The 13,143-nt window shown below is 41.4% G+C and overlaps 1 long non-coding RNA gene across 5 annotated transcripts; it reads left to right on the top strand.

Annotated features, from left to right (window-relative positions):
- The first annotated feature begins 771 nt into the window (after nt 1-771).
- LOC309514717 lies at nt 772-12,244 on the top strand. Of its 5 annotated transcripts, none has more exons than XR_014212116.1 (4): nt 772-1,615; nt 8,481-8,527; nt 9,460-9,610; nt 11,993-12,244. It is a non-coding gene; the product is annotated as an uncharacterized lncRNA (long non-coding RNA). The 5 variants fall into 5 exon arrangements; XR_014212117.1 differs by lacking the exon at nt 772-1,615 and adding an exon at nt 1,718-2,052 and having other exon boundaries at nt 11,996-12,244; XR_014212118.1 differs by lacking the exon at nt 772-1,615 and adding an exon at nt 1,731-1,979 and having other exon boundaries at nt 9,550-9,610; nt 11,996-12,244.
- Nucleotides 12,245-13,143: the final 899 nt, after the last annotated feature.

The following is a 13,143-nucleotide window of genomic DNA, read 5'->3' as shown; positions in this document are numbered from 1 at the left end:
TGGAACAATGCAGCTCTTTAGCAACACAGCTTCTTCTTCTTTTTTTTAATAGTTTTTTATTTTGCTTTTTTTCCAAGGTCAAAATACATCGTCATTAACACCACAAAAGCAGTTTTACAGAAAAAAGAAGAAATTATAAAAGAAGAAAGAAAAAATCACATTTCCAGATCTATTTTCATAAACAACTGGACTTCCCCACATCTTCCATCCCCTGCTTTCTTTACAATGAAATAAATAGCAAATTGATACCTTATTTTATGTGTTTTTGTGCTTTCATTTAATTATATAGTCTGTAATTTATATTTTTCAGAGTCCTAACTTAATTTCCACCATTTACAAATCTCAAAACTGAAGCATGTTTTTCCCGAAAACTTGACAAATTCTCAACATTCATATAACTTATAATGTTTTTGTAGATAGTCCTTAAATTTTTTCCAGTCCTCTTCCACCGCTTCTTCTCCCAGATCTCGGATTCTGCCGGTCATTTCAGCTAGTTCCATGTAGTCCATCAGCTGTGAATGCCACTCTTCCAGCGTGGGTAGCTCCTGTGCTTTCCAATGTTTGGCTATAAGGATTCTTGCTGCTGTAGTTGCATATAAAAAGAAAACTCTATCTTTCTTTAACACTCTCTGGCCCAAGAGAGACAGCAACACAGCTTCTTGAGCCATCTCCCCACTCTGACTGGACCCAAGGCTGGCCCAAGACCTTTTGGCATCTGAGGTAAACCACAAAATGGTGGAAAGAAGGAGTGAGTGAAGATCTACATTGGGAACAAGGATGGTGGGGTCGAAACAACAACAACAACAATAATAAAATTATAATAATTTATTATTTATACCCCACCCATTTGGCTGGGTTTCCCCAGCCACTCTGGGCGGCTTCCAACCAAATATTAAAATACAGTAAAACAACCTTGCCCAATGGTTGAAGTGGGAATCAAAAGCCATTGTGGTGGGAGAAAAGGCCCACCCTGAATTACATCAAGTGGGTGCAATGCCCAAGAGACCCCAGAGGACAGCACCCATCATTTCATCCGGGGGGGGAGACCAGCAGCACCTCCTTTTTGCTGAGAGACCACTGTAGACGCAGTATGATGGGGGCTGCCAACGAGGTGGCAGATCTAGCCTCCATGGAGTACACTGCAGCTGGCGCTGTCATTGCAGCAGTGGCAGGCAGTGCTTTCCTTGGAGGCCGGCTTTTCTGCCCTTGTGGATCCTGGTGCCCAAGGCAGTTGCCTCACCTTGCCTCATGAGTGGGCTGACCCTACCTCAACTCCCTGCAAAGACTTTGTTGAGAAGCATTCAGCCTGCTCTTCGACTGCTTTGCTGTGTTTGACCCTGTCTTTGTCTCACTACCTTGCTACAAGAGCAAGCCTGCACTTGATAGGTCTTTCTGTGATTGCCTTCAGCTTCTTCTATAGACCCGGTTTTCCCAGATTGCCCTGATATCTGACTGGCCATTTCCTTTCCTTGGGCTTAGTTTCAGAGATCAATGCAGGACAGCACTTTGGTTACACTGTACCACCTGCGTCTTACAAAACAGAACCCATGGGCATCTGTTGGAATTTACCCCTCAATGCTAATTGCCATGTGGGGGGATTTTGACCGATATGAAGGTTGGTGAGTGAAGGCTTAAACCTGTAAGAAAAACACTGGGGCCTAATTTGATCAGCAGAATGTTTGTTATCTGGTGGGCGGGGCTTGTTTGTTATGCTCTGGAATCAGCCCCTCCCTTCAGTGTGTTCCGTTAAGTTTCAGTTAAGAGGGACCAACTGTCTCTTCTTCTTTTCTTGCCTCAGACTTGCCTCGTGCTGTTGTATTTAGTTTCTCTCATTATCTTATTTTGTTACCGTTTTCTTTATTACTAAAGCTTAGTTTACATTTATGTGAGCCACTTATATTTCTAAAAAGAAAGAAAGAAACTCTGCTGAGGAAAGTTGTGGAATGTCCTAAATATGAGTAATATTAGTTTACATTTATGTGAGCCACTTATATTTCTAAAAAGAAAGAAAGAAACTCTGCTGAGGAAAGTTGTGGAATGTCCTAAATATGAGTAAGGGCATGGGTCGGCAACTAAGGTCCGGGGGCTGGATCCAGCCCAATTGCCTTCTGGATCCAGCCCATGGACGATCCGGAAATTGCCACGTTGATCAGCGTGGGGATTTTGATTGTTTGGGCTGCACCCCCACACACACACATACACACACATCACGGTGGCACCTCCTCTCTCCCTGCTCCTGGCTTCTCCCTGCCCTGCCTAGAGGAGGAAGGGGGCCAGGCTTTGTTGACTGAGTGCCTTTTTAAGCAGCCCGTCTCCAGAGCCAGCCCTTTCATGCAGCTCAAGGTCCCACCGCCAGCTCCTGCCGCTCGCAAGGCACAGGTAAGCAGCCACTGGGGCTCGTCCGGTGCTGTGGAGAAGGAGGGGAGAGTTGTGGGGGGGGGATTCCCCTCCCAAAAATATAGTCCAGCCCCCCACAAGGTCTGAGGGACAGTGGACCAGCCCCCTGTGGAAAAAGTTTGCTGACCCCTGAGTAAGGGGATATTCCCTGTTTGCCAGGAGGATTGATTTTGCTAATCACTCCCCACCGCCACCTCCACAACAAGTTTCACCGATATGAAGTTTCGTGAGTGAAGGCTTAAACCTCCCCTTCCTGCACGCTGCGTTTGAGGATAATCACTCACAACATGCTTTGTATTTAACGCGTCATGGTACCTTGGGTTAAGTACTTAATTCGTTCCGGAGGTCCGTTCTTAACCTGAAACTGTTCTTAACCTGAAGCACTACTTTAGCTAATGGGGCCTCCCGCTGCCGCCGTGCCGCCAGAACACGATTTCTTTTTTCATCCTGAAGCAAAGTTCTCAACCTGAAGCACTATTTCTGGGTTAGCGGAGTCTGTAACTTGAAGCGTATGTAACCTGAAACGTATGTAACCTGAGGTACCACTGTATTTACTAGGTCCTTGACCCCCTCTCTACACCTTTTGCTTTGCAGGGTATTACTTTTTTGGTGCAGTGTTACTAGGCACTGTAAATGGGCTGTGTGCACAATTTTGGCAGGCTTACGCTTGTTGCTGTATTCTGCTGCTGTGCAACAGAATCACTGGGTGATCTTGGTCCAGCTATCAGGATACTCAACCTGGGGTGGGTTTGTCCAGTGAATTCCTTGAAGGTATTATTTGGCCATATTTGACTAGATTTTAGACCAGAGGTAGCCAACGTAGTGCCCTCCAAATGTTTTGAATTACAATTCCCATCATCCCTGACCATTGGCCCTGCTCATTTGGGCTGATTGGGAGCTGGGTCTCAGGTTCCCCATCCCGGCCCTGTGCATTTGGTTCACAGTACAGGATACATTCTCCTCTTCTGTTCCTCTTCACGATACAGTTATTTGGAAGTGTGCTCCAATGCTTAACAGTTTTACTGAAGGAGATGAGACAGCATACACTTCAGAAAGAAAGAAAACATACACAAAGAAACATTTAAAGCTTGGCAGGCAAGGCTGAAGTCAGGAGACAGATATTTCTTAGTTCACTTTTCTCTCTTAGATAAGCAGGCACACATTCCCAAGAATCTCATAAAATCATTTGCAGTTCTACACATGCACATACAAGTGCCGAGCTGTTTTACAAGATACACAGAAATTCTTACTCACCCACATATCTTTCTGATGACAGAATCCAGTCACCACTTTGGATCTTCAAGAAGTTATTTATTATATAAACTGGGAGAATAGAGAGGATACCTGGAACTCTTGGATTATAAGCTTAGAACCAGGTTCTAGCTATAAAACAAAATATCCAACTTTGTAATCTGTTGTTGTTGTCTTTTGTTTGTCCTTACAATGATATCATAAAGAAGGTCACTGCTATTCCCATTTTACAGATAATATCAGAGACTGGTGTAGTTTCTTCAAGACTTCTTTCAGCACAACCCTATCCATGTCTAGACAGAAGTCCTATTAAGTTAAATTGGCCTCACACTCAATGAAATGTGTATATTATTATTATTATTATTAGCCTTCCACACCTCAAAGCAGTGTACAATTAAAACATTTTTTATAACCACAAACGTAAATATGTCTAAAAAACAAAATAAACACCCATAGCAGAAACTCATTCATTCAGCTAGGAAAGGCTGTTGAAACAAAAATGGATTCAATTGTGTTTGGAAACTGCCAATAATAGGCATGCCTCATATCTCATAGATGGGGGACTACGAGCGAGGCGGGAGTCGCTTTGTCACGTTCCTGGTGCTATTTGCCCCACGCTCCTGGCTGCATACTGAATAATTTTTGTAAGGTCGCGAATATAAGTCGCACTCACGGTTGGAATTTGGGGGGAAAGTGTGGCTTATATTCAGGCCAATACGATAATGGTTTTTGATCAGGTAGGGGCTTTAGATAGCCATATGTATGACTTCTGACTTCATTTGTAAAGCTCACAATTAACATTCCTCTTCTCCCCCTCTTGCCACCATTCCATGCTACCCAACTGCTCCAACATTCCTTAAATCATAGCACCATCATGAGTACTGGAATAAAATGGAGTTTGCCTCTGCTGCACATGTATTGGGGAATAAGCACCATTTTGTTCTTTTAAAAAGGGATAATCTATTTAAAGTCTCTGAAACCATGTACATGCCTGGCTGGTTGCCTTATAAAATATTTTTAAAACTTAAGAAGGAAGGAAGGAAGCTGCAGTGACCAGCATCAGTCCCAGTGGGCCCCAGAATGCTAATCCAGGTGTTGCCGTGGGCCCTGTGCACTGCACTCTACAAGGTTATTTGGGGGCACCTAGTGTTCTGGGGGCTGTGGAATTTGGCTCTGGGGCTCAGCCCTAGTTGCACCTCTGCCTGGGGTGTTTCTACACCCTTGGGACTGTAGCCTGGCATGTTAATTCTAAAAAAATCGGTTGTAAATGGAAGCATTTTCAATTAAATAATATATTTTATTTTCAAGTAACAGTATGCGTGTACAGCAGAATCACTGTGTGAAAGACGATTCCCAAAGTCATTTATGGGTATAAAAGAAACAATTAACTTTCAAGAAGCTACAGTAGGGAGGAGCTAATCACATTTACGTACATCTTATAGACATTAGAAAATTGCTGTTGTTTCACTGCATCCTTGAAGTGAGTTGAATGCCTAAGAGATAGCAAAGGCTTAAATGCCCATGTTTTAACTATAAAACAACAAAACAAACACCCTGGTATCATTCCCTGTTGGTATGAAGCAGAGATTTCCTACATCCTACAGAAAGTAGCTAGATTGGCAGGGAAGAATCTGATGCAATGTATCTCATCTTCAAGGTGAGGGACAGGTCATTTTGCTATGCATATTTATGCATTAATATGCAGAAAAGTGGCTTGGAGGGTTTTTTATAGATATCTTAATTCTGCTGATGCAAAAAGAGAAGGAATTTACAGGTGTCACTTTGGAACACAGACTACTGATAAACAACTTGCCATTTTGCAGTGTCTGGTCACATTTGTAGTCTTTTGGGATGCAAAAGGACTGGAAGGATTATTGCACAATTTAAAGGCACTTCTGTCCCTTTAACTTTTATTTTAAAGCTAAATTAGTAGATTTCTTTTTTGTTTGGTTTTCTGCGTTGCTTCTGTTAAACATTTAGCTTAGCCTAAATTCAACCGCAGAAACAAGACAGAAAGAAGGAAACATGCAGCACTTGTCAGAAAACTTTTTTAGTTTGACCTTATGTGGAGGCAGGCTAGCATAAAGCTATGGACAAGTGGATTGTGATTTATTAATATTAGCATCTGTAGACACTTCACACATTTAATGCTTTGATCTGATCCATCAGCAGCACTAAATTGTCATGTAATTGTTTAATTGGTCAAAATATACACCATGATACATAGACTATGGTATGCATGAAGTGCCTGAATGTTTAGTCCTGGTGAATAAACACTTTTCTATTAGGACAAATTAAAATATACACAAAGACCAGAACAGGGAGTAATCAAAACAGTTTAATATTGCATTCTTTTGTGGTCGTGCAGCTTCTATGCTTCAGCTGATATAAAAATGTTCTGTTGAATTTTATATAGCTCTACAGTTTGTCAAGGTATGGTAATGTTCCTGTAGAAATAAATGGTCATTTGTTTGTATTTAATTTTCATATTAGTTGTGGGAAGTGTGCTACACACACACACAAACACACACACACACACACGAAAATAAAAGGATTTGATTCTTTATATACCTCATATTACAGCTGAGCAGTCACACAGCTAGAGTTAAGGATATGAGAAGTATTTCTGAAATCCTTGCAGAATTTCCATCAGGTCACTGTAGTAATAATTATGCATGTATGCAGTTAATGTTCCCTGACTGCTTCTGATCCTCTGTGTCTGTTCCCTTTCTGTGCTCTCCTGTTGAGATAATACAGTCTGAATCTAACATACTGTAAACTGGTCAGAACTCAAAACCCTGGCAAATTATACGCCTTGCCTGTGGAACAGAACACTCTCTATCCCCATACAACAGCAAAGAAACACACAAAGAAACACACGAGACATTTCTTGTGTAATTGAATGTATATTCTTCACATTAGAAAATGTCTGGAAGAGCCTTAGTTATATTCCCTGCTGTTGTCCAGAAATTATTTCCTCTTATATCAAGAAGTACATTTCTCTCAAATGAAAGTACAAAAACACATAAAATAAGGTATCAATTTGCTATTTATTTTTATTGTAAAGAAAGCAGGGGATGGAAGATGTGGGGAAGTCCAGTTGATTATGAAAATAGATTTGGAAAAGCGATTTTCTTCTTTTTCTTCTTTTTTCTTCTTCTCTTTTTCCTTTTTTTCTTCTCTTTTGTAACCTTCTTCTTTTATGTAAAACTGCTTTTGTTGTGTCAACAACGATGTACTTTGACCTTGGAAAAAAAGCAAATAAAAACCTTTAAAAAAAAGAAGAAGTACATTTCTCCTGAGAATTTAATTTCAAGTAAGTGGGCCGGGGTGGGGGTGGGGTGAACAGAAACTCACATCCATGTAAATGAGATAAGGATGACTTCCCCTTTCTTCCTCTTTTAAAACTAGCTGATCATGTTTGCAGGAAACAATGCAAAAGCTACCCCATTATTTTTTTAAAAAAAGAAAGAAAGCAAACAAAAAAAATGTGTTTTAGGCAATTATGGAAAACTGTTATAATAGTGTTAGAAAAATGGACAGGTTGTGAGCTTGCTGAGTGGTCCCGACCTTAATCTTGAACTGTTGCTCACATTCATGTCTCTGTAAACATGAACTGCTGAGCTGCAAAATGCTCCAGCCACCCTGCCTTTTTCTTGCTCTTGCTGAAGGCACCTGACTTCTAGCTGAAAACCTTCAGTCCTGCTTCCATCTGTATTGCACAATTCCCATTGTATCAAGAGACCTTGGGCTACAACAACGGATCACAAAGGGGTGGGTGGCTAAGCCTGCCCAAGGCAAAGGCCTTGCACAGGTGCTATTATGGCAGAAAATATTCAGGCATCAGTTTCAAAAACTAGACTGTTTGATATAGAAATTCTGTTACTTTCCAGATACACTGAAACTCTTTCAAATATACATAGTGAATGGCTCTAGCTTTCCTGCTGCTGTTTTTTAAACACCTTCCCCCCTTTTATTGTTTGCTAACTTTTATATGATATAATGGGACCTGATTACCATGCTCTTTCATTGTTTTCTCCTGCCCATTTTTTACTCCAAAAAACAGTGAAGAAATGTCTCATTTTCCTTTTAAAAAGCCAAATCCCATGTTTTGCAGCTAACAGCAGATTCAGACAGCTACAGCTTATCTTCTTCTACCTTGGGACAACTAGTCTCGGTCAACACACATGGATGGAAGATATCTGATATTGGTATCATCCGGGACTGCAATATGTTACAGTGAAAAATAACCATTAGAATTCACCTTCATTTTGATTTCCAGCTGCTAAGCCCTGCTCCTGTTGCAGCCACATTCACTTCAGTGATGTTTGTCATTCGAGCAACTTTCAATGGGTTTTTGACTGGAACATGCCTAAGGCACAAAACTGTGTCTTTAAACAAACAGCATCTTCATCACTTTCTAGCCTGATATACCTGCCCCATCTGTGTTTTGCTGCTGTTCTTAAACATTTATTCGGTACCGGGAGTCTGCAAGTCTCTGTACTGCACCCTGCTTGCAATCTAAATAACACAGGCAGGAAAAGAAAGGACCATGTTGGATAAAAAGTAGCAAGTACAGGAAGAGAAAGTTTGACTGGTATGTGTCTGACGGATGACTCTATGACAGGGATGGCCAACGTAGTGCCCTCCAGATGTTATTTGACTACAACTCCCATCACCCCTGACCATTGGTCATGATGCCTGGGGCTGATTGGAGCTGTACATCGATAACTTCCGGAAGGCAGCACATTTGATGTATTCTCCCCATCCCCTGCCTCTGTACCCAGTTACTCGATTTTTTTCTTTTTCTTTTTCTTTTTTTGCCACTGCAGACTGTAACACCTGGAAGTTATCAATGGCTAGCCTTGAGAAGTGAAAGGTAAGCTGCTATTCATAGAAGCCACAGTGACAGTTATTTAAAATAAAGAGACTATTCCTTCTGTTCTCCCCCCACTCTCAGAACTCCCATTGTTTTCAATGACAATCTTGCTAGCATAAGGATGGAAAAGAGGGTCAACCCAATATTCTTAATAGCAGTTGGCACTTCTGAGCTCACTGCAGGCAGTGACTAATCCAAGCAGGGTGACATCATTTTGGGGCTCTGGCAGTTTGTGTTGTCTGAGAAAGATGCTGCTTTTAAACCAGCTTCTGTGCCGTTTAAATAACTGATCAACTGTTCAAAAAAGGATTTATGGAAACACTCAGGTGCAAACATTCAGGTGCTAGTCTTATAGAAAGTAGATCTGTTTAAATTAATGCATCTAAGTTAGTCATGTCCATGAATTTCAAAGGGTCTACCCCGAGTAGCGTTAACATTGGCTATAATCCACATTCTTTTCTGCTGTTGCTGAGTGGCTTCCATTTGGCTTTTCTGCAAAAGAGGCAGACATATACACCAAAGATTCTAATTCTGATCCATTCGCCATCAGTTTTACTCCACATTCCACCCATCTCACCTCACCTCACCTATTTTTAAAGTTTGGCCTGTAGATTTAGATTAGTAAATATATGTTTGTCCATGTATTTTGTCTTAAGAAGCACAATAGTATTTTTTTTAAAAGGTATAGCACTACATCAGCAATGAAAGGGAGATGGTTTTGTGATGTCACAGGACCAATCAGTGTTGTCCATAACTGACTTCTGCTAAAAGCTGGCAAACAAATTTTTGATGAGCTTCACCTTAGCTGTACTGTATTGTAAGTCACTTTGAGTTGTCATAGAAAAAAGCAACTAATACATTTAATAAATAGTAATAAAAATATTAGAGATAAAAATATTCATCTGACACAAAGAACATTTTGGCATCATCAGCTGGTATAAAGATTATCAGATCTGCAACTTTCTCCTGGTTTTGGCAATATCAGTGAGGGAGGCACCAAACCTTTCCTTTGAACCTTCCAGATGTCTTGGCTGTCAGTGTCACCCAAGGTGCTTATTTGTTCTGGAACCTGAGTACCTGAAAGTAAGTCATTATTATGTATTTTTTGTTTTTATGTTACGAACCACCCTGTGATCTTCAGCCGAAAGGCAGTATACATACATACAATAGCGTAGGGCTGAGTGATCATCTCTGGCTGGTCTACACTCTACGACTCATTAGGACCATGCAACTTCCATTGCATGGGTGTAATTAATATGCACTTTTTTGTTATGTAAGTACATCGGAAGCTGCCTTAAACTGAATCAGATCACTGGTCTATCTAACTCAGCACTATCTACACTCAATGGCATTGGCTCTTCAGGGATTTATGCAGGGGTCTTTCCCAAACCTACTTGGAGATGCCAGGGATTGAACCTGGGACCTTCTGCAAGCAAAGGAGATGCTCTGCCATCAAGCTACATCAGGGGTCAGCAAACTTACAGCGCCTTGGGCCAGTGCCTCCAGCGCCGATCGCGCAGCGGGCCAGAGGGTGGGGAGCACGTGCCCATACGCGTGCACACACGCTATTTCCAGCGCACTTCCAGGTCAGAGGAGCGCATGTGCATGGGCTTCCTCCAACCTGGATGTGCACCGGAAATAACTCGCATGTGCAAATAACGCTTGTGCATGCACAGAAACTATTTCCGGTGCTCCTCCGACCCGGAAGTGGGCAGTTGTGCAGCACAGCGCTGGTATGAGCGGGTGGCGGCAGCAGGCGCCACCGCAGGCCGGATAAACAAGTCCTTTGGACCTTATCTGGCCGGTGGGCCTTAGTTTGGGGACTCCTGAGCTACATAGTTGCTAAGAGGAAGCCTCTGCAATGTTGGGATGGAGAGACAATAGCATCAATGAAAATTCTGTCTTCACACCAGTGGAAATTCCCTTGAAATGCAAATAGCAGCTTTAGAGAGAACATTTTTGTTTGGCCCATGGCAAGAAAAGGGAGACCATTATTAACAGAACAAAAAACACACACATTGATGGCACTCGCACAATTAATATTTCATCTAAACTGGCTATAACAAATTATTGGGGTGTAAACTTTCATAGGCAAGGACAGTGAACAGTGAAGAGATTACAATTTAAGTGCTTAACCTTACCTTTTTTCCTGCCATTTTTCAACTGGTAGACCTAGTAACTGATGCTGTTTTCAAGTGGGATTCCATCACATGCTAGCAAATTCAGTTTGTGTAATAAAAGTTCTTCTGGTGCTCTTTCCCAACAAACCCCCTCCCCTTCCAGATGTTCTGTTTATTGAGCATTCATCCTGATTTGTTTGCAGGGAGGTTATATGAAATTGCATCAAGCAATTGTTACCCCCCTCCAAATGCATTGTAAAAAGGACTCGTCTTTGTACCCTTTGCTGTCCACCTTGTGTATTTTGCTACCCTAAATTGAACATGCCTACTTGGAAATAGGCCCCAGTGATTTCAGTTGAGGTTGCTTTCAACTAAATATTGTTGAAGATTTATGGTACATACTGTGGATGCAATCTGGAAAAAAGTAAGCATGCTTGAAAAGTCTCAGTGAATTAATATGGAAATAACCACCCAGGTCCCACCTATTTCAATGGATTTAGGTAAAGGTAAAGGGACCCCTGATCATTAGGTCCAGTCACAGACGACTCTGGGGTTGCGGCGCTCAACTTGCTTTACTGGCTGAAGGAGCCGGTGTACAGCTTCTGGGTCATGTGGCCAGCATGACTAAGCCGCTTCTGGCGAACCAGAGCAGCGCACGTTTACCTTCCCGCCGGAGCAGTACCTATTTATCTACTTGCACTTTGACATGCTTTCGAACTGCTAGGTTGGCAGGAGCAGGGACCGAGCAACGGGAGCTCACCCCATCACAGGGATTCAAAACCACTGACCTTCTAATTGGCAAGCCCTAGGCTCTGTGGTTTAACCCACAGCGCCACCTGCATCCCATTTCAATGGATTTAGTCATCCCTAAATTTCCATGGATTACATTTTATGCGTTTCTTGCTGCTGCTGTGAAAATCTCCTTGCACCCATCAACTACAATGTTTCTCTGTTTTTAGCATACCTTATATGTATTGATTAAAACTGATAGCGTGAACAGGATGCCAACTGGGTGTAATGAGGGCAATACATAAAAAGGAAACAGGGTGTCCTTTGAGATTGTCAAATCTGACAAAAATCCTACTCTCATTTGCATTGCCTGGGTTTCAGTAAGAAAGTAAATTATTAGATTGTACTCCTTTTCTACTCAACAAACCTCACAAAAGTAATAGCAGTTTATAAAATATTTTGCCAAAGGCTTTTAAAATGCAGAATAATTCTCCACTCATAATTGGGTAAACTTTGCTAAAAAATAGTTAAACTATAGATGAAAACTGTTGTACCATGGATGCTTTAACTCAGGCATCAATGCATTTAAGTGGAAGTTGTCTCTGTTGACTCCCAGCAGAATTTGCTTCCAGGAGAAAAAAAGAGAAGACCTTCAAATAGATTGAATATGGCCCTGAGATGATGTTATTATGCCAATGAAGGAAGGCTACAAAGTTTGGGTTGTTATTTTTAAGTCATGATTTTTCCTACTTATAATATATCAAGCTAGTTTTCAATCCAAATCAAAATGTTACTTGTTTAACCAAACTGAGTCGTCCCCCCCCACCAAGTAAGAGACTAAATATAAAATGTTTTGCTGCAATTCAGAGTTATTGCTTCCATTGTCATTATTTGCTAATTTTTGCAATTTCATATGTTTAAAATAGCAATCGGGTTTCTCTGACACTTTATCCTTTATAAACCCCACAATATTAATTTATCCACTTCTGGAGGATGAAAAGTGGGTCAGTCCTGTAGACAGCTCATCAGCGTTATCCAAACACGTTTGCACAACAGAATGGACTGGAGGTCTTGTGAGAATAAACAGCTTTGTGTCATTTATTTACTTTTCTAATGGAACGGGACAGGAAGAAATGGTTTCTGTTCAGGATTTCAGCTTTTCTACACTGGGCCTCAATGGCAGGGCAGATAGGGGGATAGGGACATGCATAAGATTTTTCAGCTATTCATTAAGAGTTAAGCCAAGTTCTTCCGTCCCCACAAAAGTCTGGATTTGGTTAAAGCTTGGTAAAGCAAACTACATTCACAACAACTGAATTTTCTTAAAGTGACCCCCCCCCTTAAATGACAGTAATAGAAAATAATTTCCTAGCCAGAATTTAACTAGCTTCACATGACTTTGGCTGTGCAGACACAACATTTTGTTCTAGAATCAATGGAGTATGACTACTCCCCGCCCCGCCCCATGTAGTCCACACACAATCTAAATTTACTGCATCTTTTTTGCCCCTGAAAAGCACTTATTGAGAAAATGGTTTCATTCCAAAAATAAAAACTCATTGCAGGTTGAGTCTGCATTACTCTGCAGTGTGTCCATTTGAAAACAGATGTTAAGTGGCCCTGGCAATTGGGGCCAGGTGTATCCACACTAACTCAGTGATGCTGAGGGAGTGAGTGTACACCAAGATTACAATTCACACTTCCTTCTTCATGTATGGGGACAAAACAGCATGAATAACCTAATAAAGGGGAGGTTTTTTTCCAAAT

Source organism: Podarcis vaucheri (assembly GCF_965113315.1).
Source record: "Podarcis vaucheri genome assembly, chromosome: 11".
NCBI lineage: Eukaryota > Metazoa > Chordata > Lepidosauria > Squamata > Lacertidae > Podarcis > Podarcis vaucheri.
Note: the sequence above shows the minus strand (reverse complement) of the source record. Positions and strands in the feature narration are given on the sequence as shown.